Raw genomic sequence first — 23,124 nt, 5'->3', positions numbered from 1 at the left:
TTGAATAACTATGAATTTGAGATGGTCTCTTCAGGAGCATAGAGCTTGCTTTTTAGTTGTGCTTCTGGGAAGTCAAGAGGGTGTATTCCAGCCAAGCTTGCAGCAATTGTGAGAGAGGCTGCTGTTGACCACAAAGTGTGGCTCGTGCTTGAACTTCTCTGGCCCAGTACCAGCAGGAGAACTGTAATAGGAACAGCAAATGGGGCATTTGTCTGGGTGGCTCCACTGCCATTAGTATTAACTGCAGGGGCTGCTGGGCTGTTTGAGGAGGCTCAGATAGTTATAACTGAGAATGAACTTTTTAGATTAAGTAAATAATGCTGAGGTCCTTAGGAATATCTCAGGAACAGACCCCTGGGGTAAAGATGGGGCCTCTTGCAATTGTAGACTAGCACTTGGAATTATACTAGTAGTGAAAAGACCTTCTTTGTTACTCCGAAATGTTGAAATGGAGTATTTTGATTTGATTACTGACTTAAACATGTTTAAGTTTGTTTAAATATGCTCAATATTTAAAAAAATTTTTTTTCAGACAAAATAGACTATTTTTTTAACTTTATATTGGACTATAGTTGATTTACAATGTTGTGTTAATTTCAGGTATACAGCAAGGTGATTCAGTTATACATATACATATATATACTCTTTTTCAATTTCTTTTCCCATTTATGTTATTACAGAATATTGATCAGGGTTCCCTGAGCTATACAGTAGGTGCTTGTTGGCTATCTGCTTAATCTTTAGTAATTTAATCATTGGCGATATTGATAAAGTAGGAACTCCAGCTTGGGTCTAAGTGGGATTTACCTAGAGTGAAATTGAGGGTTGGGCCTGCCAGATACTTGTTTGTGGGAAGCTTGAGGAATCTTATTTGGGGAAGAATGAGTCAGTTTTGCTGAAAACACTCAGTGAACCAAACTTAGGAGGACATACTCTGCATTGAATGTAGTTGCCATTGGATTCATGTTTGAATCCCATGTAATTCAGAAAGGTTGTGAGAAATATAGGAAGAGCGGTTTCAGTGAAAGTTTCATAAAATATTGAGGCCAATCCCAGGAGTGATTTGGAATGCTGCTAACAAAGGCAAAGAGCAAGGAGAGACTGTCCTACTTTGCTTTAGAGCCTTGCACGAAGTCTCTGAGGAAGCCGGGCAGTTCTGCTGTAAGCCTCACCAATATGTTGGATTGTGTGCAGAACCTCCTTCCTCAAGTTGCTTACTTCCAAACTGAAGCCTCATTGAGTACTTATTGGTAGAGACTAGGTCATGTGAGTGAATTTTTTGGGTTCCACCTTGAAGATGCAGGACTCTTATGCTTAAAAATATTTTTTAAAAAAATTATAAAAAAAAAGAGACATTTGTCAGAAAACTTACAAGTGTCCACTATAGCATGTACCTCCACAGTTGTTATGAGAATTAGATATTCTTATTTTAATATGCAAATAGAAATAGTTTTGAAAATGTTTTTGTGATATCTACACATTGTTTTAGATGTGGATAATCACCTGGACCAGAGGTCGTAAATTTAAAGTGGGATCCAGATACTTCTGGGGTTGTATGGAAAATATTGAGTTAGTGTTAAGGAATGAAAAGCTGGTAAGCATAAGGACTAAGAACTCTCCTGGGGGAGGAATTCATTTCTGAGATAAAAGTTGCCACTGACCATATATCCAGGGAAAACTAATTCAAAAAGATACATGCACCCCAATGTTCACATCAGCACTATTTACAATAGCCAAGACATGGAAACAATCTAAACGTCCATCAACAGATGAATTGATAAAGAAGATATGGTATATATATATATGCAATGGAATATTACTCAGAGCATGTCTGATATTGAATTTAAAATGATTGTTCTGGAAAACAGTATGGAACTTCCTTTAAAAACTAAAAATAGGGCTACCATATGATCCAGCAATCCCACCGCTAGGCATATATCCAGAAAAGACAAAAACTCTAATTTGAAAAGAGACATTTCTCCAAAGAAGACATACAGATGGCCAATAGGCACATGAAAAGATGCTCAACATCGCTAATTATCAGATAAAAGCAAATCAAAACTACAGTGAGGTATCACCTCACACTGGTCAGAATGGCCAGCATCAAAAAGTCTACAAATAATAAATGCAGGAGGGGGTGTGGAGAAAAGGGAACCCCCCTACACTTTTGGTGAGAGTGTAAATTGGTGCAGCCACTATAGAGAACAGTATGGAGGTTCCTTAAGAAACTAAACATAGAGCTACCATATGATTCAGCAATCCCACTCCTGGGCATATATCTGGAGAAAAACATGGTTTGAAAGGATACATGCACCCCAATGTTCATTGCAGTGCTGTTTACAATAGCCAAGACATGGAAGCAACCTCAATGTCCACTGACAGATAAATGGATAAAGAAGATGTGGTACATATATACAATGGAATACTACTCAGCCATAAAAAAGAATGAAATAATGCCATTTGCAGCAACATGGACAGATCTGGAGATTATCATACTAAGTGAAGTAAGTCAAACAGAGAAAGACAAATATCATATGTCACTTATATATAAAATCTAACAAAATGATACAAATGAACTCATTTACAAAACAGAAATAGACTCACAGACATAGAAAACAAACTTATGGTTACCAGAGGAGATAGTGGGGTGGGGAGGAGAGTAAATTAGGATTTGGGGATTAACATATATACACTACTATATATAAAATAGGTAAACAGCAAAGACCTACTACATAGCACAGGGAACTATATTCAATATCTTGTACTAACCCATAATGGAAAAAATCTGAAAAACAATATGTGTGTGTGTGTGTGTGTGTGTATAGCCGATTCACTTTGCTATACACTTGAAACTAACACAACATTGTAAATTAACTAGATATCAAAGAAAAGTTGCCACTGAGGAAGGAGAATTCTAATGCAGCCTGTCTATGTATTAGATTTATCTCCCAGGATAGCCCTCTTTCGTCTCATGTTTGAGTTCTATGTGGAGTGGGAGAGAGAAACAGAAAATATTTTACACTTAAATCTCTTTAAGGCATCAAGAGAATAAACAGACATCCAAGTGGCTGTACACAGCGGGGAGTGGTATTTCCCCGGATTCACAGTGCACTGTCACCTCCACTGCTGGAGGGGGAGCAGAGGGGCGGGTCCAGTAGAGACTTGGGGAAGGTGGGGCACAGTGGACCATGCAGGGCCTGTGGTGCCAGCTGGCAAGACATCCATGAGATGTCTTAGAGATACTTGCGGGGGGCGGGTGTCTTAGGACATAGATATGAAAGTAGGTAAAATATGAGTAATTACTTTTTAGGCAACCTGGAAGCTGGAGAAAAATCAGGTTATACACATATTTCATTTTTGATCCATCAATATATTGTTGGGGTTGTTTTGTGGGCAACTGGGATTGTTTCCATATGCACAGACTAACTGCTCTGATGGAATTCAAATAACTGAAGAAGGTTTTCATTTTAATTGGCACCTTACCATGTATTTAAAACAAACACTTAGACATTAATGTATATTAGTGAGGGATGCAGATTAGCAAAAATTAATTGATTTTATGGAGGAAAAGTATAAATCTGTCAGACCTTAAGAAAATATATGATATAAAAGAAAATATTTTTAGTGTTTAAATTGAATTGCTGGTATATTGCAATACTTCAAAGGTCCCTGGTGAGAGATTTGCCTATATTCTTGAACTCTACTTTATTGAAAAAAATCCCAATGTTATAAAACTTGAATATTTTCAGGAAGCAAAAAGCATTTTCAAATATAAGTTGTTCAAGGAACATTAGGTCTCTTATTGCTTGAATTAATGGGAAAGAAGCTAAATGGTTTTAGAAAAAGGTTTGAAGCAACCAAAGAGATCATCTTTCTTTTTTTCTGGTAGTCAATCTGAATGATTAACAAGTATAGTGAAATGTCTAGCTGTTAAAAATTTGACTTTATTTACACATTAAATTACAAAATAGAAGGAAGCTTTCTGCTATTTAAATTTTCCACTATAAGGTTTATAATTTTACCAGAGTTGAAAACAAGTGAGTATTTTTGCAATGAGATTTTCAATTAGAGAGAGGATGAAACAAAACTTCATACAATTAAAATCTTATAAAGTATAAAATTAATTTCAAACTGTTTGGGACTTTCCAAGCTCCATGGTACTAATGAAACTTTAATTTTTAAATAGGTACATTTAAGGGAAAATTATATTATTAAAATCAAAATGCTCTGATATATGAAGACTTTCTGCAGTCCTCTTACTCAGGGAAGCTTTCTCCTTGAACTCCTTCTTCTTTCATGTTTGTTCAAAGGAGTCAGGGTCAAGTGTACAGACCTGTTACATGAGATACACATCTGAAAAGTAGAGGTCAGAGGGAGATGCAGTGAGCTAAAGCAGAGAGGTTTTCTGGACTGAAGCCCAACAGGGAAGATTTACTTGGAAAGAAAGAAAGCTGACAAGCTCCTTCAGCTCAGGGTCAGGAATATAATCTGCTTGGTGATGTAGCTGTTTTATAAAAAGAGCTTTATTCTGGGCCTTCATTGTTTTCCTCCTAATAAATTAGTTTGAGTACAAATGTACCCTGAAGAGGAACATAAAACATTTTATGAAGTCATTTGGTTTTATTTATAACTATATATAATGCATATATTATAAAATACATGTTATAAATATGTATTATGATATATATCATATATGTATGTATTATAATACACAGATATATTTATGTATTTGTTTTTCTGCTGCTCATAATTTAAATTTCACCCTAACACATTTTCTTTTTCAAAATTTAATACACAGAAAGACTCCTTTAAGTGATTGTGATGGCCGTTAAAGAAAAGTTAATATTTAGAGACTGTATGAGTTAAAAATGCTAATTCTATGCCAGAGTATGGCAGGGTTCTGGTGAGAGCTCTTCTCCTGGTTTGCAGACAGCTGCTCTCTTGCTGTGTCTTCACGTGGCAGAGAGAGAGTAAGCTCTCTGGTATCTCTTCTTATATGAGCACTAGTCCCATCACGAGGGCCCCACCCTCACGACCTCATTTAAACCTAATTATTTCCTAAAGGTCCCATCTCCAAATATCATCACATTGAGGGGTAGGGCTTCAATATATGAATTTTGGGGGGGAGGAGCATAATTTAGTTCATAGTAACTACATAAGAGGTGATAAGAGTATAAAGATATGGTGCATAAAAAGCAATCACAGCCAGTCCATAGTGAGTTGAAACTGTCCAACAACTTCTTGGAGAAGATTATTTTCAATTTTTTAAGTGTAAGTAAATGTAATGATTTATAAATGCAGCTACATGTATTTTATCAGCAGTACTGAGGGCTTAGGCAATGAGGTGTTTTAAGCTATCTAAGTTTAGTGGTCCAGAAATCCATCCAGTGCCAGCACATCAGAGAGGGTGAAGAATTACAGGCTGGCATGGATTCCTAATGTGACTCAGCCTAGTGTGTGATGCCTGTTGAACACTCTCAGATGAACTGATGCAGATTTCTGTGGTCCACGCTCCTTTAAACTTCATGCTCAAGGTTGTTTCTTGTACTTTAATGATAAAGTCCTACACAAATGCCCAGAAAAGAGGAAGGATAAAATTCACAGGTACGGGCTTCCCTGGTGGCGCAGTGGTTGAGAGTCCGCCTGCCGATGCAGGGGACATGGGTTCGTGCCCCGGTCCGGGAAGGTCCCACATGCCGCGGAGCGGCTGGGCCCGTGAGCCATGGCCGCTGAACCTGTGTGTCCGGAGCCTGTGCTCCGCAATGGGAGAGGCCACAACAGTGAGAGGCCCGCGTACCGCAAAAAAAAATTCACAGGTATGTGTGGACTAGGAATGGGAAATAGTACAAAACAGGCTTATGAGCTGGGCTTTGACACCAGACAGAGCTGGGTTTGAATGCTGGATCTACCTCTCCCTGGCTGGTTCTCTTGAGCAAATTTCTTAACTTCTCTGTGTTCAGTTTTCTCATCTATAAAATGGGGATAACAGTACTTCCTGCACACGGTTTCATTTACTAGTAAATTAATAATTAAATACAATTATTAATATGTTAATATTTACAGCTTTCTCTGTAACCTTCTAACCACAGTGAAGATGGGTGGGTCTTTGCTCGTTTAGCGTCTCTTCTCCTGCTGTCTAAGGAGAAAGGCTATCCAGGCAGATTTGGTAATAACAGAGGAAAAATGATAGAAAACCAGACAGTCAGAGCAGCAGGCCAATCACACTCTGACAGGGACAGCACGCATCAGGGACTCAGGCTCATCAGAGCACATTCTGGGAAACAGCAGTGTTGAGGCAAAGGTGGATGAGGACAGTCACAGTGGTGGGATGTGGGAGCGAAGGGTGCACAGTGGGAGGGAAACACTGTGTCCATGGGCCCACATATATTTTAGTAGATAAAGTCTGGATTGGAATCCAGATTTAACTGCAACCCAGCTCTGCACTACGGGAGTTATGATTCAATAGGAAGCGTGTGCAAAACTCCTAATGCAGAGCCTTGCACATACAAGTGTTTGCTAGCTGGACATTTTAGTACATTTTTAGAGACAGACAGCACCTGAGAGCCACCTACTCTAATAGTTCTCTAACTTCACTGTGAAAGTGTTTGTATAAAACATAGGTCCTGGCCCCCATACCTATGGATTCTGGCACAGAAGGTGTGAGGTGGGACCAAGAAAGCTCCCTTTTTATCTCGTATTATACATTTCTTTATTTTTAGTAAACACTTCTATGATCCAGGTGGTCTACAGACTATAGCTTGAGCCTAGACTCAGATGCTGTCATTTGGTAGTTCCCCTTCCTGGAGCTATTCTAGAGAAACTCTTTTTTATGTGCACAGTAAAGAATGTACAAGGATATTTATTGTGACATTTGGTAGAGGTTAAACATTGAAATAAGCCTAAATAGCTTCCAATTGATAAATAATACACAAAAGTGTAGTGTATTCATATGATGGAATGTTAGGCAACAATTAAAGAGACTAAGGGAGAGCTATGTTCTGATGTGGAAAGATCTACATTTACTTTCATATACTTTGTGAGGAAAATATCTACTTCTACTGCTATACAGGAGATCTGAACAAAGCGATTGCAATTTTGTTAGGTAAAGATGTTTTTAACTCCAAGCAGTATAATGGTTTTAGGTATTTACAGAGAAAAAGAAATGTAAGTAACCCGAGAAACGAACTTTGTGAAGGTCATGGGGCCATTACTTCAACTTTAAACCATCTTCCACTGTTATTCACACACTGCCTATGAAGATGAGTCCAATTCTAAGATATATTGCTTAGTGAAAGCAAGTTACAGAGCAAGATGTACCATGTGGAACTATTTATTAAACATAAAGCAAACAATACTATTTTTTTATGAGTGTATATGTATGTAGACATAGGATGTAAATGCTTAAAAAGGTTTGGAAGGATTCAGATGTGATAACAGTGCTCCTCTTTGGACAGTGGGAATAGCAGACAGCAATTGGGGTGTTGTTGCTTGTAATGTTTTATGCATTTACAGGACAAATGTATTGATATATTACTTGTGTAATTAAAAATCTATGAAAAAAGACCTGGAGGAGACCAACGCTTCCATTTTATAGAGGAAACAGATATTTGCTTGCCAAGGCTCTCAGAGAGCATGGTAAACCCAAAGGGAGAATTCAATGTGCTTGATTGTTTATTTCAGGGCAGTAACTTTCTTCATCATGCCCAGTTGAACTCATCAGGCATTTTAGATGAAGATGTGGTAGACATAGACATATATATCCTCATCATCAGGAGTCAGTGGTTATGAAGAAAAGGCCAGCTGGGGCTGGGCTGGGATTCTCTAGGTAGTGGCTTGACTAAACTTGCATTTGTCAATGTCCAGCAGTGATCAAGACCCCAGAAACACTAAAATGAGGAGGAGACAGATAGCTTTCAGAATGCCTATTAATTTATAATGAGAAATATAACCATATGGGCTGCTGTGTTTGTATTAGCCTGACCACAGCATACTCTCCAAGCCAGCAAGCTACAGCGGAAGCCAAATGATAATTAGAAACCCACTTTGTAAGTTACCATGAGTAATCACTATGTCACATTATTTTAAGCATTATGATCAACACATTCTCTCTGAGGGCAGAATGAGGAAGGACTTGGTGAGTGTGGAATCAAAACGAGAGGATTTACATTAGTCAAATATTTCATGGCTTCTGGTTAAGCTGCATCCAGCTCATAATGGGGATCAGGTTACCAATGGGACTGGAATATTAAAGTCCCATTGCCTTAGGTTCCTTGGGCCTGTCTGGTTGGGCTCCAATCCTGTTTGTGCCTCACAAATTCCTTTTTCTATGTTCTGATGGTTGATTAGTCCCTTCTATAGCACCAGTCCTAGGTATGTTAATATATTTAACCATTTTGCTGATCTGGGATTTAATTTGGTTTTCTTTGTATCTCTCCTCTGATCTATTTTGTGTTGCTTTCACAGTCTAATGCTTGTTGCCATCTCAGAGTCTCTGCACTTGGGATGCTCTTGCATTATCCTCTGATTTCTCCTTCTCCACATTCAAATTGAAGCAGCTTAAAGTCAGTTTGTTAGAAGGACCTTCCCTGAGCAGTCAGTCTAAAGAAGCCACTCGTTCTCTGTCACTTCACTTTATTTTAGTTTGTGTGTAATGCTCATTGGCTTATTAGTATATGATATTTACTATTTACATCTTTGTGTTTTAATTTTTGGTTGTCTCTCCCATTAGGATATAAGATCCATGAAGGTAAGAACCTTGTCAACCTTTCTTCTTCTCTATTCCCAGCATCTAGAACAGAGTCTGGCACTTGATAGGTTCTCATGAATGCTTGCTTACTTCTTTGCTGAATGAATGATCTTTCAAGAGACCAACGGTGCTTTTGTAATGTATAAGTTCTTGGGAACATCTTATTGTAATCCCAAACAATATGACAAAGTTATCTTCTTAGAAATGAACCTGGCCAAGAATCTACAAGTCTTGGTCAATCCTCAATGGGTGTCAGGCTTATGAAGTAAAGGGGAAGGTTGGGGGGAATGTGTTTGTTCAGAAATGTCACCCAAGTGATTGTTCTCCTGCAGTGAGGGCTCACTCAGTAGCGGAAGCAGATGCCTTTAAATACCCAAATGCTGCCTGAATAATAGATTCCAGTGGAGATTCTCCAGAAAACTGTGGCATTTACTAAACAGGAGAATTGTTTGACACATTGGTGCCATGGTCTTAAAGTATTAGGATGAAAGATAATCCTGTAAACCAAGAGGAATGGCAGAGAAGTTCAGGCCAGTGAAGAGCTAAGGCTTTAATATTCCCAAGATATTTGCATTTCATCAGATTTCAGAGCCTTTCTTCAGAGTCAAAAAAAGTCACCCCTCCCCTCATCATAGGGTACTCATCTCTCATTGGGTAGGGGCAAATCTTGAAAGGAGTAAAACAGACCCCTGTCTGATGGTGAATGTGATTGAATTTTCCAATGTGCTGTCCAGGAGAGGGATTACTGATAAGGAAACATCCATAAGGTAGGTGATGATTACAAACATGGATTTATTTTATCTTCTATCAGGTCTTTTGCAATAAGATCCCAGGCTTAAAAAAGTTGTGTTGATGTAATTTGCCTCAAGGAAGTAAGAATATGAATAGACATGATAAAAGCATGCAATTGGTAGAAGGCAGTCTTTCCTCTGTTGTATTAAATCTATTTTTTGTATTGATTTTTGAAATGTGGAAGGTTGTGGTATGGAGTATAAAATCATTCTTAATCTTAAAGTCACTAAGTTTGTGAATATCCATGAGACATGTAGAATAAATAAATTCTAAAGGGAGATTATAATATATTGATATTACTGAGGTCAAGCTACATATTTTTGGTTCCATGCAATATTTAACTCCCTTTCAGAGATGAAGATATTAAAAATCAGGTTTTGTTTAGATTACAATACTGTGGTATATCTTCAGTTAAGGTGATGTAGGTAGTTGTATCAGAAATGTGGTTTCTATCATAATAATTATCTGGTGAGGAGAAAAGATAGTTTGCTTTCAAAAATATGTTATGCCTGTGGTATTTTAGGGAACAATTACGAACAATAATAAAAATTTAATATGCATTTAGCTTCTTATGATAGAATTAGTGGAGCTTACATTTCTAGATCTAATGGTCATTTTATTTTCACCCCCTCTGTAAAGGATTTATAATTCATGAATAAAAATTAACTGCTGGATATGGGGATATATGTATATGTATAGCTGATTCACTTTGTTATAAAACAGAAGCTACCACACCATTGTAAAGCAATTATACTCCAATAAAAATGTTAAAAAAAAATTAACTGCTGACTTAAACTTGACTTGAGGGTTTTCAGGACAGAAGCTAATTTTTATGTATTATGTTCTTTCTACCAGTGTTTAAGGCAAATCATTGTGGCCATCCCTTTTTGATCCTAAATGCTATTTTCATTTTTGAAATTTCATAAAGAACTCTGTCATTTATTTTTCTATTTTTAAGAAGCCAATTTTTCTAATAACATATCTGTACTAAAAAAAAAAAGGAAATGCTATGCTTCTGTGAGAATGAAGTCAGGCAGATCATTAAACAGAAGAAATCTTATCTAAAGATCTTTCTAAGAAATAATTTTCCTTCTGAAATTCGCATTTTATTCCTTCCTCTTCCTTTCTTCCTCCTTAAGTTCTTTGGCAGAAATCTAAAATGAAACTAATTGCTTTACTTTTTAATCTTTAAAATACAATTAACTAGAGATATACAAAATACTGCTTAATAAGGCCAAAGGTAGGAAAGAAGATATTCAATTGAAACATCACAGCCTTTATCCCTTATCTTTTATTGTTGAATGAAAACTAGACACTTGGCTGCTTTTTTCAATTTCTGGAATTGATAAGATATTAAGCAAGAGTCCATACTAGAAAAGAAACTTATTTTCATTTATGTGATACCTACTGTAGTGATATGACATTTACTATAATTTAGTCTTACTGCGTAGCTTATAAGATTTGAAATCTAAGGGCTTTGTATAATCTCCTTCCAAGTGTTTTAATTGACATTCTGCTATAATGAACCCCATAGACCATTACCTGGCTAATTGCTTGAGTTACAGTGCTTATTCTTTGTCCTTGATCTTTTGGGTATTAAATAGCGTGGCTGTTCTGGAAGAGGAAATGGACTGCTGGTTTGCATGTGAAGCATTAACCTCTTGGTAGCTTTTTCAGGGACAGACTCCCTTCTGTTCTTCTCTGGGCTGATACCAAACCTGATGCTCATCAGAGATCCCTGTTATTCTGGGATTCTCAGCTTTCTCCAGGAGAGCCCTTGACCTCTAAAGGGTCTTCCAGAGCCACTGCCACAGGCAGAGCTTTCCATGACGTGCCTCTCAAGTCCTGGAATAGGCCCTGGACCAGGTGACAAAATGAGGATGTAACAATATTTAATTCTCGAGCGATATGATTAGCCAGGGTTTGTTGGGAAAAGAGTCTTAATACTTTAGAATTAGAAAAGGGTTTATCACTCTGGCTCATCTAGTCCAAACTCATTGTTTTTAATGGTAAACTGACTTGCCCCAGGTCTCTCACAGCTGTTAGTGACCCAGGTTCTTGACTTCATTTTATGGAGTTAACAGAATCCATATCCATGATGAAGTCTTGGAAATTAATGCCAAATTATGGAGTTAGAGCAAAGCAGGAAAGTGCTAGAATCAGCATGTCAGTACGACCCAGAAAAATGCAGTGTGGCCAATATCCTTGTTTCCTGCCTTTTTTTGGTCAGTGGTATGGGTCAGTGGCAATGACCTTATAAGTGGTGGGAAGTAATTAAGGGTTTTTCAAAAACTTTTGGAAATGTTTTAGAGGCAGGGTAAGGACCAACTCCATTACCTATAGGCCTAGATTGATTTCTCTTAGTAACTTATGATTCAAATGTTTCTATGGGGCCTGCTCTTGCCTTGATCTAAGATGCTAAACAGCTGTTACTAGTTCGGATTCCGGTGGGCAGGATAGGAACTGATATCTTTTGGGATATATGTAATGTCTGTTGGCATCCTCAAACATTTTACTTTCCTAATGTTTGTTTATAAGACATTCAGAGCACTGGAATAAGTTTGGAACACTGGATTTTAGAAAAAGGGAGATCTTAAACACTGCAGAAATTGAAGACAAATAGAAGTTTGGTAATTGGAAATATTTTTGTATAATAAAGCATTTATTTCATGCCATATCTTTAGCAGATTTACTTCATATTTGAGTTCCCTACATATGAGCATGTGAGTAAGCTGATAAAAGGATCAACACTAATCTTTCCACAGTGAGAAGCAAGGCTACCAGCAGAAGGTAAGCTAGTAGTGATGAAAATTTTCATCTATCATGTTATCTGAAAAATACCTTTTGCTTCAAAGACAAACTCCTTGTCCTTGCTTTTTTATTTTTATTTTTTAATTGAAGTATAGTTGATTTACGATGTTTCAGGTATACAGCAAAGTGATTTAGTTACATATACATATATACATCTATATACTTTTTTAGATCCTTTTCCAGTACAGGTTATTACAAACTTCTTTTCTTTAAACCCTCTAATCTGCTAGATTCTGTATCCTCAGGGTTGTCCAGAACCTCCCCATCAGGGTACCTCTGGCTAATTTTCGGGTGGACCTGATGGAGCACGAGTGAGCTGGCTTCCACTCCTTTCCATAATAATTCCCTACTGAGGAACACCCACGACAGACCTTCTGCTTGGTCGACAGAAACGTGAAGTGGTTTGCTTAGGTTTGGTTATACTTATTTAAATGGGTGTCTAAATAATTTATGTCAAGGAAGTTGAAAAATTTCAGTGAAACCTCTGCTTCGTGAAGAAAGTTTCTAACATGGAAGCCAGTTTGGCTCCACCATAGATTTTTGTTAACATGCCAAAACTTAACAAAAATATATCATGGGCATAGGTAAATTTTAAATTCAGTTTTTTAGCAGCAACTTCGATAGATTATTAACTGCCACCAGGACCAACTAATAAACAAGTAAGGGAACAAATCAATCATGTTTGGGCCCCATTGCTTTTTTCTTTTTATTAATCAATGGACTTTATCTTTTAGAGTAGTTTCAAGTTTACAGAAAATTGAGCAGAAAGTACACAGTCCCATGTACCCATCCCCCCACCCCTCACACACAGTTATCCACTGCCTTTTACAATCAGTGGCTCACTGTCTACCCACCCAGTCACACTGTCCCTTTTCTCACCTCCTTTCTCTCTCTCCATAAAATAGGAAAACCACTACAGCAGACACACTCAGAATCCCTGTGAGGGAAATAAACAAAGATGAACCAGAGTAGTAAGAATTTCATTCTTGCCTTTGCCTAATTCCATTCTTAAAGGTTTCTTTTGGTTTTTGGAGATCTGGGGCCAGGGCTTATTTTCATGCCTAAATTAAAGTACATTTATAACCTGTCTGCTCATCTGTGTGGGTCGAGTTGGCTTTTCCACCAGCTGCTCACCTGAATGATTATTTCCTCCTGCCTTAGCTTGATTGCTCCCAGCTCTCCTGAATGCGATTCCTTCTCTGCACCCAATTCTGTGCCATGGGCCTCGCCTGCCGCTTAGAACATTTTGCTTCCTGGATTTAACACAAAGTGGGCGGAGAAGAGGTGTAACTGAAAAAGTGGTGGCATGCACAGAAGGAAAAAGGCATGCACAGAAGGAAAAAAGCATCCACATTTGCTGCCGGACTTTTTTTTTTTTCAATGGTGTTAGAGACTCTGAACCAAAGCTAATCCCTTTTATCTAACTGAAAAATGATGAGAATATGTTTTTATTTTACTGCATACTTGTTAAATACAAGAAGCATTTAACTGGGCAGAAGGTAATGTTATATTCAATGTGCTTAATAAAATTGTAATGGATTCACTTATTTTGACACTCTGGGAGAAGTAGTCTCCCACTGGATAACGGAAATTATGATGCTTTTGCTGCATCTCTTGACACAAAGGGATGAGCAAGCCTTATTAGAGCTGATCACAGTCACTCTGGAGTTGCCCTTAAAAAGTAAAGTGGGAAATAGGAATCTCTAGTTGCAAAGTTTCTCTTCCTTCCTTTTGATGGTGTTTTATTTGTGAACTCAAACTCTGAGCTCAAGGAGGCCTGCCTGAGTTTGCTGGAAGCAACCGGGCAAGAGAAAACAGCTTCTCAGAAATTCTCCCTAATTCACCCTTATGGCTGCATAGCATTGAGAGCTCAACAGCAGGCACCTTAAAAAGGAAAAGAGGAGATTATTCGATGGATGTGGCTCTCGGGGAAGGAGAAGGAAGTAGTGGCAGCAACTGGCCCTCCCTGTTTTCCTCTCCCTGACATGCTTATATAATATGCTCTGTTGTGGGACCTTCTTCCTTGGGATAAACATGCCTGAAATGAGTGTGATGTTAACGATCTCACTTGTCTGCGGCTCTTGATTCTCAGCTCCACTTTTGGTTACTTGTTTAGGCGGAAAGGTCACAGGGGGCTGCCGACATCCTAGGAACAAGCCCTGAAGTCATCCCATTTCTTGACTGGGGCTCAGGCTCTAATAAAACTTCCTCTTTTCCTCATAACCTTTTCCCATATAGGTTGTTACAGAGTATTGAGTATAGTTCCTTGTGCTGTGGTGGGTTCTTGTTGATTACCTTTCTTATATATAGTAGTGTGTATACCTTAATCCCAGCCTCTTAATTTATCTCTTTCTCCCACATTTCCCCTTTGGTAACCATAAATTTGTTTTCTATGTCTGTGAGTCTGTTTCTGTTTTGTAAATAAGTTCATTTGTATCATTTTTGGGGATTCTACATATAACTGATGTCATATGATATTTGTTTTTCTCTATCTGACTTACTTCACTTAGTATGATCACCTCTAGGTCCATCCATGTTGCTGCAAATGGCATTATTTCATTCTTTATTATGGCTGAGTAATATTCCACTGTATATATGTACCACATCTTCTTTATCCATTCATCTGTTGATGGACATTTAGGTTGCTTCCATGTCTTGGCTATTGTAAACAGCACTGTGATGAACATTGGGGAAAGATGCACTTTTCAGATAAAAATTAAAGTAACACTTGTTTTCCAGAATGGGTTGACCTATTAGTTGTGAATTAACATCAACAAACTGTTGTAAGCCACCCTCATCTCCTATTGCCTGGACTGCAGCAGCTCCCATGTGGTTTTACTGCTTATTGTTTTGATCTACCTGCAACCATCCTCTACACAGAAGCCAGGGTCTCGCTCATGCTTTAATTTTCAGTGACTTCTTAAAGCTTGTAGAAGAAATCCCAAATCCTAATGATGGTCTACAGCACCCTACAAAGTGCATCCCGGGTGACCATGACAGTAATCTCTCTTCCTCACTCCATATGGTCAGGCCTCCAGTACCAAGGGCACACCTGGTTCCTGCTGCTTGAAAAGTTCTTCTCCTTGCTCTTCCTGAGACTGGCTGCTCTGATTCATCAATGCTCCCTCCTCAGGCCTTCCTAACTTAAGTATCACTTCCTTAGATACGCTTTCTCTAGCCACTTGTCTGAAACGATCTTTCCTTGTCACTCTTTATCAAATACCCCTATTTATTTCTTCCATAGCACTATTACAGTCTGAAATATTGGATTTTTTTTACCATCAGATATTTATTACTCTCATTGGAATGTAAGTTCTATGAGAGCAGATATTTTGTTCTATGACTCCTGCATATAATGTGTCTACACAAAATAGGTGTTTAATAAACATTTGTTGACTGAAAGAATGAATGAATGTGAAACATGGGTATGAGAAGGAACACAGCATGGAATATTGTTCATAATGAAGTGTTGTGAGAAATTAAAAGTAACTGTTCACATAGGAAAGGAATGCTATATACATAAAAGTCCATTTTATAATCTTATATAATGATACAAGTGTCAGAAGGGAAGAATTCTCTACAAAAGGTCGAAAAAGACCATCACTGTTACAGCCCAACAACATATCCATACCTATCTGTGTGCCTAAAATTATTTCAAAAGTCTTTATAATTATACTGGAGTCAGCATTCAAGAATGCAACTGGGATGCATCACTGGTGTGGATGATGTATTTGCAGGCTCAGAACATTGTGGGAGGATCTTTTGACAAAATTTTTTGGGATATAATTGGATCCAGCTAATTTCTAAGAGATTAAGATGTTGTGGATGGATGAGGAGTGACTGGGTTAAGAAAAAAGAGAATGTAGGATTGGATATAAGATGGGCTAAGGCAGGCAGGCTGGGAGTTTATAATAAGAGAAGTGGAAGTAAAAGTAAAGGGAGAAGAAGAAGACTATAGTAGGATTCAGTCTGGGACCCCTGTAGCTGTGTAAGGCAGAAAGGGATTTGATACAGGTAATTAGGTGTTCATGCAGTCATTGAAGGGGAAGGAGCACAGGGCAGGAAGGGCTGCCACTAGCTGTCAGGTTTGTCACCCGCCTTCAGAGAATTAAGACTTTGCTAGTGATGGTCACAGCCAGCTACACAACCAGGGCAAGAAATCATGTTGTTGTACCAGAGAACACTGCAAAACTTCGATTCTGCCAAAGTCCATACGGTCACTAGCTGCGGCCGGCAGAAGTATAATGGCTTCTGCTTCCTTTCTGTCTTCCACATCCCATGCAACTGTTTCTCACTGGCAGAAACTGAACTGGAGCCCTGATGGCAAGAGATTCTGGGACAAGTAGTCCTCAGGCTTTGAGTTCCTGAGATAAAGGAGAGAGCATATAAAGGGATGGAAATGGGGCCAAATGCCAATCTGGTACAATATGAGAATAGGAAATACTTGTCACTGCTTTAAAATACTATTTCTGGCTAATTTCATTAGCTCTAATCCTCACTAAAAATAATAGCCAACAGTAACCACCAGGTGCACTGTGTTAAGAGCTTTACATGCATTACATCATTAAGTTTCACAACCGTAAAATATGTCTCTACTATTATTATCTCTATTAAAAAAATAAGGAACTAGGGCTTCCCTGGTGGCGCAGTGGTTGAGAGTCCGCCTGCCGATGCAGGGGACACGGGTTCGTGCCCCGGTCCGGGAAGATCCCACATGCCACGGAGCAGCTGGGTCCGTGAGCCATGGTCGCTGAGCCTGCGTGTCCGGAGCCTGTGCTCCGCAACGGGAGAGGCCACAACAGTGAGAGGCCCGCGTACCGCAAAAAAAAAAAAAAAAAAAAAAAAAAGGAACTAAGACTTTGAGAGGTACAATATCTTGCTCCCAAACAACTCGTAAATAGAAGATCTGAATCTTGTACTCAGGACTCACTGTCTACAAAGCCAATGGCTTTTAGTCCTTTTACTATATTACTTGCTAGTCAGTTATTAAATTTATTTATAATCCATGGCCTTAGCCTCAACATAAAATTTTCCAGTCATCTTACAAATATACATTATTAAGTTGGTGTAAATACCTCACTTATTTTGGGGAAAAAAACTAATGAATCTTTAAAGAACATCCTCCCAAGCATGGGCACTAACTTAATGAGAGAGAAGAAAGAGTACACCATTAGAAGGAATGTAATGTCTCCTGTATTTAGAATGCAATTTTATGGTATTAACGCATTTTCATATATCGATAAAATGTCTACTGTTATAAAACCACATCATAGTATCTAAGGTTAGACAGGGCATTCAAGGTTGAAGAGTCTTCAAGTTTCTTTATAGTAGCATCTCAACAAAACGTGGCCCAGCTTCTGCTTAAGAACTTTCAACGGGGGCAACGTCCAAGACTATGGGGGTTGATTGACAAGGGGGAGGAGTACATAGGATACCTGCTGCTGGGAAAGGGAAAGACGGTGCTGCCTGGAGGCTGCTTAGTCATTTTTGTCTCAGTGGTAGCAAATATAGTGTTAGGCTAGAGGCTGGAACTATTGGTAATATCTTTTGCTGCCTAAACTTTCCCAAACTCACTCCATGGCTTACAAATTATAGTTTGAGTGTCTGCGGTGGCTTCAAGATGGCCAAAGATTACTTGTCTCTTCTTCCATTAAGAGATAGGGTCTATGGCCCTTCCCTTAGAGTCTGGCTGGCCTCTGTGACTTCTGTAACTAATAGAATTCAATAAAAGTGTTGCTGTGCCACTTCTCAGGTACAGCCTAAGTAGACTGGTAACTTCCATGTTCTTAGAACACTCTCTTTGGGAACTCTGAGGTCTGATTGAAGAAATTTGACAATCCTGAGACTAACGTGCTAGGGAGATGATTGTGATTGATGAGCTCAGCTTTTTTTCCCCCATTTTTATCAAGGCATTGGATTTGTAGTGAAGTCTCTCCAGACTAGCCCATGCACCAGCTGAATACTGCTGAGTGACCTTAGTTGATGCCTCCTGGAACAGAAGAATCAACCTAAATAATCTAGACCCAAATTCCTGACCCATGACATTATGAGCTATGGTAAAATGGTTATTTTAAGTCAGTGAGTTCGAGGTACTTTGTTACACAGCAATAGATGACTGGAACATGTCTGTGGGATCAGTGAGGGTCGTCTGATCTAGATTGGCCTCAACTGGTCTCACCTGGGCTCACTCACATCTGTGGATCAGTTGTGGACTTTCATCTAGATTGAGTTGGGCTGGGGCAGCTTACCTGGGGAAGCTCTGCTCCATGTGTCTCTCATCCTCCTTCTGTGACAAGCAAGGTCGGCCATGCATATCCATCTCACGGCAATGGCCAAAGTGCAAGAGCAAGTGGAAGCACATAAGGCCTCTTGAGACCTAGGCTTGGAAATGGTATCCTGTCACTTCCACCTCATTCTACTGGCCAAAGTCACATGGCTGAACTCAAAGTCAAGGGGCTGGAGTATAGACATCATTTCTTTTGTGGGAGACAGTGCAAAACTCATACATCAAAGAGTGTGAGTACAGGGAAGGGTGGAAAATTGGAGACAATAATGCAATCTACTACATTTACTTCATTTCATTTTAGCAAACATTTATGAGATACATATTATGCTAGACACTGGGAACACAGAAATAAAAGAGACCTAACTTTCTGCTCTTGAAATGCCTACAGTCCAGGCAAACTTCAGGAGGAGTAAAAGGGCTTTTACTGTATTTAGGTTTATTGGGGACCTCAATCTCCTTTTAGATCTTTACTTCTAACCCCTCTGTTAAGATTTATACCTGTGTTAAACTTCAGAGTTAGCATTTGAGTCATGTCTTATTGTTTTAGTGACTTAAAATTTGGTCAAAAGCCCTTACTTGCTTGACTCATTGTGGAGGTTTTGTTTGGCTAAGTTTTTGTGTTTTTACACAAACATGAAAAAATCCAAATGAAAAGAAATAATATATAAACGCCATCAATCAGGTTGCTATCAACTCTTGCTCTACTCTTTTAAAAAGGGCTTCATCTCCAAGTTCTTGGGGAGCTTCATCATAGTCTTAAGGTACTGACTACATTATCCTTTAATATCTGTATTTAAATTGGGAAGCAGGAAGCTACAACGCAAGGAAGACATTTATGAGGACAAGTCACACCCTCCAATAGGAACACTGAGCACCTTCACAATATTACTTGGTTCTGCTCATTCCTTTCTGTGGTCCTTTAGCCTCTTGTCAGATGGGCTGTGTTCCCTTCTGTAACTTTGCCCCACACTAATATGTTCCACGGTCAGAGCCAGACTTCTTATCTTTCCTCTTCCTCATGTCTCCCATTAGGTTCCCGTTTCTTGTCCCACTTTCTTCCACTGAAGGGCCTCAGGCTGAGCTCCTTGAAGGGCCTAACTCAGTTCGTTCTGCAGCGTCTCTGATCACTCACTAATCCCCAGGCAGCACAGCACAGTGGGGAGCACATGGGATGACTTTGGAGTCAGATGGATTTAGGTTTTAATCCCAGCTCCACTGCTTACTAATACTGTGATCTGGGGCAGGCTACTTAACCTCTCCGTGCCTCAGTTTTATAATCCATTATGTGGGCATAGTAAATCTTACCTTGCATGGTTCATGTGTGAGGTAATTGTAATAATAATTACAAAGTGCTTAGAAAATGTCTGTCATGATCTCAGTGTTAGTTCCTTTCCCTTCCCCATCCCAATAGCTATCTCTTATTTGCCACCTCATGACTGGTTTACCAAGGGGCTATCACACCATGTTTTTGGGATCAAAAATACTTTGTGTGCCTAGAAGAATAATACAGATATGTTTTAGTAAGGAATAAAAACCCTGTTTTTTCCCCATATAACCTCATTTTGTTTAAGAGAACATAAACAATGCCTTAGAGCATTAACACTCAGCATTTTGTAAGCTCAAATTATTTTTATAGTAAAGTGGTAAGAAAATTAAAAGTTACCAATATTCCACTTTGCATACTTTGCACTTTGGATATTTGCCATATTTGAATGTTTACTGCAGACAAGATCCTTAGGGATGGGGCTCGATTTATTTGTCTATATATTGTATGACCCAGCACAGGACCTGACACTTCTTCGATGCTTAGGTAAATGTTTGTTGAACAAATGAATGTTTCATTGAATGCAATTGTATGAACTAATGAAAGTTGAATTATTTTATATCTAAACTGAATATTTGTGTTGTCTGGTTTTGGCTGGGGCTGGATTTAGCTTACTGATGCACAGGAGCCTTGTTTATGTGCTCAGTGTTGCAGAGATGGGGGGAGTGGGGCTGTGGGATCTGTATTTGGAGAGATGCATTATTGTCATCTGCCCTTCACACTTTCCTCTTTGCCTTTGTTGTTTCTCATCTTTCCTACTAGATTGTCAACTCCCAGAGGGCACAGGCCATGGCTTATTCTGTATTACTGTATGTTACCACATATAATTTCTCACTGCTTGTAATACTGTCAGTACTCAGTTAATATTGGTTGAATGGATGAATATGGTAGCAAAGACAGCTTGAAGGAAGATTAGCACTTTTGGATCTTTATAGTGTTTTGGAAATGCAGCATCCTTTGTCCCTTCTCATCTGCTTTGATTTATATCTGTCTCCTCCATAGCTGTTTCATTGATCCTACACTTGGATTTATTATTCTTTAATCTCACCCTTATAAATGTCACATGATTTGTGGGAAAGGGTTGAGGCTGTTTATTTTATAATTTTTTTCCTTCTTAATTATTTTTTTTTTTTGACATCTTTATTGGAGTATAATTGCTTTACATTGTTGTGTTAGTTGCTGCTGTGTAACAAAATGAATCAGCTATACATATACATATATCCCCATATCCCCCCCTTTCTTGCGTCTCCCTCCCACCCTCCCTATTCCACCCGTCTAGGTGGTCACAAAACACCGAGCTGATCTCCCTGTGCTATGCAGCTGCTTTCCACTAGCTATCTATTTTATATTTGGTAGTGTGTATATGTCCATGCCACTCTCTCACTTCGTCCCAGCTTACCCTTCCCCTTTCCCGTGTCCTCAAGTCCATTCTCTACATCTGTGTCTTTATTCCTGTCCTGCCCCTAGGTTCTTCAGAACCACTTTTTTTTCAGATTCCATATATATGTGTTATCATACAGTATTTGTTTTTCTCTTTCTCACTTACTTCACTCTGTATGACAGACTCTAGGTCCATCCACCTCACTACAAATTGCTCAATTTCATTTCTTTTTATGACTGAGTAATATTCCATTGTGTATATGTGCCACATCTTCTTTATCCATTCTTCTGTCGTTGGACACTCAGGTTGTTTCCATGTCGTGGCTATTGTAAATAGAGCTACAATGAACATTGTGGTACATGACTCTTTTTGAATTATGATTTTCTCAGGGTATATGCCCAATAGTGGGATTGCTGGGTCATATGGTAGTTCTATTTTTGGTTTTTTAAGGAACCTCCATACTGTTCTCCATAGTGGCTGTATCAATTTACATTCCCACCAACAGTGCAAAGGGATTCCCTTTTCTCTGCACCCTCTACAGCATTTATTGCTTATAGATTTTTTGATGATGACTATTCTGACTGGTGTGAGGTGATATCTCATTGTAGTTTTGATCTGCATTTCTCTAGTGATTAATGATGTTGAACATCCTCTCATGTGTTTGTTGGCATTCTGTATATCTTCTTTGGAGAAATGTCTATTTAGGTCTTCTGCCCATTTTTGGATTGGGTTGTTTGTTTTGTTGATATTGAGCTGCATGAGCTGCTTGTATATTTTGGAGATTAATCCTTTGTCAGTTGCTTTGTTTGCGCATATTTTCTCCCATTCTGAGGGTTGTCTTTTTGTCTTGTTTATGGTTTCCTTTGCTGTACAAAAGCTTTTAAGTTTCATTAGGTCCCATTTGTTTATTTTTGCTTTTATTTCCGTTTATCTAGGAGGTGGGTCAAAAAGGATCTTACTGTGATATATGTCATAGAGTGTTCTGCCTATGTTTTCCTCTAAGAGTTTTATAGTGTCTGGCCTTACATTTCGGTCTTTAATCCATTTTGAGTTTATTTTTGTATATGGTGTTAGGGAGTGTTCTTATTTCATTCTTTTACATGTAGCTATCCAGTTTTCCCAACACCACTTATTGAAGAGGCTGTCTTTTCTCCATTGTATACTCTAGCCTCCTTTATCAAAGATATGGTGACCATATGAGCATGGGTTTATCTCTCGGCTTCCTATCCTGTTCCATTGATCTATATTTCTGTTTTTGTGCCAATACAATACTGTCTTGATTGCTGTAGCTTTGTAGTATAGTCTGAAGTCAGGGAGCCTTATTCCTCCAGCTCCGTTTTTCTTTCTCAAGATTGCTTTGGCTATTTGGAGTCTTTTGTGTTTCCATACAAATTGTGAAATTTTTTGTTCCTGTTCTGTGAAAAATGCCATTGGTAGTTTGATAGGGATTGCATTGAATCTGTAGATTGCTTTGGGTAGAATAGCCATTTTCACAATGTTGATCCTTCCAATCCAAGAACATGGTATGTCTCTCCATCTGTTTGTATCATCTTTAATTTCTTTCAGCAGTGTCTTATAGTTTTCTGCATACAGGTGTTTTGTCTCCTTAGGTAGGTTTATTCCTAGATATTTTATTCTTCTTGTTGCAATGGTAAATGAGAGTGTTTTCTTGATTTCACTTTCAGTTTTTTCATCATTAGTGTATAGGAATGCAAGAGATTTCTGTGCATTAATTTTGTATCCTGCTACTTTGCCAAATTCATTGATTAGCTCTCATAGTTTTC

The 23,124-nt window shown here is 38.5% G+C and overlaps 1 protein-coding gene across 1 annotated transcript in view; it reads left to right on the top strand.

Moving 5' to 3' along the window:
* Positions 1-12,241: 12,241 nt before the first annotated feature.
* OTOL1 (otolin 1) overlaps positions 12,242-23,124 on the top strand; it is a 37,918-nt gene continuing 27,035 nt past the window's right edge. Inside the window, exon 1 of the mRNA XM_022575496.2 lies at positions 12,242-12,328. The gene's annotated coding sequence lies outside the window, so the exon portion shown is untranslated. The remainder of the gene's footprint in view (positions 12,329-23,124) is intronic.

Source organism: Delphinapterus leucas, chromosome 4 (genome assembly GCF_059928025.1).
Source record: "Delphinapterus leucas isolate spDelLeu-1000000601 "Yukka" chromosome 4, BTC_Dleu_Yukka2, whole genome shotgun sequence".
Taxonomy (NCBI): Eukaryota; Metazoa; Chordata; class Mammalia; order Artiodactyla; family Monodontidae; genus Delphinapterus; species Delphinapterus leucas.
Note: the sequence above shows the minus strand (reverse complement) of the source record. Positions and strands in the feature narration are given on the sequence as shown.